This window comes from Hipposideros armiger, unplaced genomic scaffold, assembly GCF_001890085.2.
Source record: "Hipposideros armiger isolate ML-2016 unplaced genomic scaffold, ASM189008v1 scaffold_33, whole genome shotgun sequence".
Lineage (NCBI taxonomy): Eukaryota > Metazoa > Chordata > Mammalia > Chiroptera > Hipposideridae > Hipposideros > Hipposideros armiger.
Window position 1 is genome coordinate 791,517 of NW_017731383.1, and position 2,761 is coordinate 794,277.

General features: G+C 65.3%; 1 long non-coding RNA gene across 1 annotated transcript; it reads left to right on the forward strand.

Moving 5' to 3' along the window:
- The first annotated feature begins 360 nt into the window (after nucleotides 1-360).
- Nucleotides 361-2,194, forward strand: LOC109380167 (uncharacterized). The gene is made up of 3 exons (XR_002123387.1): nucleotides 361-449; nucleotides 1,361-1,533; nucleotides 2,142-2,194. It is a non-coding gene; the product is annotated as an uncharacterized LOC109380167 (long non-coding RNA).
- The last annotated feature ends 567 nt before the right edge of the window (nucleotides 2,195-2,761 follow it).

Consider the following 2,761-nt stretch of genomic DNA (forward strand, 5'->3'; position numbering starts at 1 on the left):
CATCCCCCAAAGCTAATCAAGAACCCAGCGCAATTAGCTGCTTAATTACAAACAGGCGCGCGCGCGGGCGCACCGCCGGCGAGCAGTCCGGCGGGCGGGAGGGTGTAGCCGGGGCCGCCAGCCCGGGGGCAGCGAGGCGGCGCGGGTCGCCGTCCCCTCGCCACCCCTCATTGTTCCGAACCCGCGAAGGGGGCGGGCGCAGGGGCTCGGCTGGGCCCGGCGCGGACCTCCGTGCCAGGCGGGGAGCAGGCCGGCGGGAGCGCCCCGGGCGAGGGCGGGCGCGCGGCCGAGGAGCGGGGCGCGGGGGAAGGCCGGGGAGGGGGGGCGGCGGCGCCGAGTTGTTTATTGCTTGCATCAGAATCTGCGTTGCAAGGAAAAAGCTAATTGTCCGGCCCGGCTGATTTCCCACCGGGCAGGGAGAGCTGCTAACAGCTTCTCGAGCGGCTCAGGTATCTGATTAGCTGTAATTGCAGCTAGAGACGGGAGAGGGGTGAGGACGCAGCGGGAAGGGGCGGGGAAGGGGGCGTGGTGGGGACCCGGAGTCCCGGCCCAGCCAGGCCTGTGCGGGGGCGGGCCGGGCAGAGGGTGCCAGCCCGGTGCAGGGGCAGAGGGTGCCAGCCCGGTGCAGAGGCGGAGGACCTGTGACCAGTGGAGGGGAGACTGGAGGCAGAGGTGGCCCGAGGGGTCAGCTCCCCCTCACACGCGTGGGTGAGGGTCCAGGCGTGGCAGGATCCCTAAAGTGACTCCTCCGCGCAGGCCACACCGTCTCGGGGGAGGCCTGTCCCTCTGCAGAGTCAGCCTGGCGAGTGGCCTGCCGGAGGGCGGGGCCCGTGACCTAGCGCCAGGGCTAGGAGCAGGCCCGGGGCCCTACACAGTCGGTGCCGACACACGGGCTGAGCTGCTGCCCTGTGCGCACAGGCCGGTGGGCAGTGAAGCCCCTTCCCTGCCCCCCAGGTCGCCCACCCGCCCACATTTTACAGCGATGAGTTCAGTCTCCCAAATCAAAAGTGTTTTTTGTTCATTTCCGATCCAGGTGATTGATTTGGGGAGACGAAGGAGCTGATCAGTGTGGCCGTTCTGGCCTGGGGGGCAACCTCGCCCCGTGGAGAGTGGCTCTCCCCAGAGCAGGGCAGGGGGCGAGGACCCCAGGAGGACACAGAAGGGGTTCAGGGCACAGGCGCTGGGCAGCCCCCTCCCCCTCCGTGGGCCTCCAGGCCCACACTTTTGCCCGCCCTGCAGAAATCACACCCCTCTGCCTCTTCTATTCCTTCCTTCCATGCATTTTTTTGCTCGTGCATGTTCATTCGTCTATTTGTTTTTCAGCTTATTGTTTCATTAAAATATATCCATTTCCACTCAGTTCCAAACAGGAAGGAGACAGTGCCACCTCATAACCCCCTGGTTATAAGCTCTGCCCCTCGTGGGGGGCACCAAGCTCCCGGGGACCCCCAGGTGACAGTCCCTGCCCTTGCAGGCTCCTGTGTGCTGTGACAGGAAGAAGCAATTGCAGCCTGTGACATGTGCACTAATGGTGTAAGCACAGGGTGCCAGGGGACCCGGAGCCCACTGGGGAGGGGGGCGAAGGAGAGTGGGGGGGCTTTGGAGGCACAGTATGTAGACTGATGGGGGGGAACTGGGGTGTGGGAGGTTCTGCGGCAGAAAAGCTAGGGGCTGCCTGAGGAGACATGCAGGGGGCTGGTGGGACCCTCAGGGGCCTGGCCCTCACCCACCAGAGCCACCTTGTTCCCCCCAGGCAGGCACCCCACACGCTGTGAGCACATGGACCACAGAACCCTGCAGGAAGCTGGTGGGCTGGGGTTCTGGGGACCTGCCCCCAACGCCACCCAAATCCCAGAGCCAGCCTTAACCTGCAGTGGGGAGTGACAGCTGTGCTAAGGAAGGCAGAGGCTCAGTGTCTCCAGCGAGGAGAGACGTGCCCGCTGTGGCCCAAAGCCACTGCAGCTTGGGGGGCGGGTCGTCACGCAGGCTCACGAGGGCCAGGGCCATGCCCAGCTGGGTGGAAGCGTGTGGCCCTACAGTTCCACAGTCCCAGGCCCGCACCTGGCTCTGCTTCCGGGGTGGGGGTGTGAGGCTGGGGGCCGGGGCTGCTCAGGATCACAGGGCCCTGCTTGCCTTCCTAGATGCCGGCTCACCTTTGGACTCCGTTCTAGGACTGTGCTTCCCAGTGAGCGGGGGAAGGATTGTTTGGCTGAGGCAAGTCCTCCCTCCTCTGGGCTTTCCTCTCCCTGGGGTAGGGGCCACTGGGGCGGGGACAGCAGGGCTGGGAGGGGCCTCTGGGGGCGGGGACAGCAGGGCTGGGAGGGGCCGCTGGGGGCGGGGACAAGCTACAGAGATGGGGCGGGGCTCACCTGGGTGTCCCTGGGGCTGCCGGCCTGGACACCAGTTGTCCTCCACATGCTGACAAATGGGGGAGAGGGGCTGGAAGTGGCAGCCGCACATGGTCCCCATCCGCTGACATGGGAGGGGCCAGTGACTGAGCTGGGGGCCCCTGTCAAGGGAGGGCCCTGTGCAAGGGCACACGGCGTGTCTGGTCACGCCGGGCACACACAGGACAGTGGCAGGAGTCAGGCAGGCCCCAGGGAGCGACCGTCACCGTCAGGTGCACACCTGGAGGCCACCGCCCAGGCTCCCGCAGCCCAGGCCAATTAGGAACCCACTTTACATTATTTTAATTTGTCTCTGGGGCCCATGAAGGAAAGTCATGTGATTATTATTATTATTATTATTATTATTTTGGCTG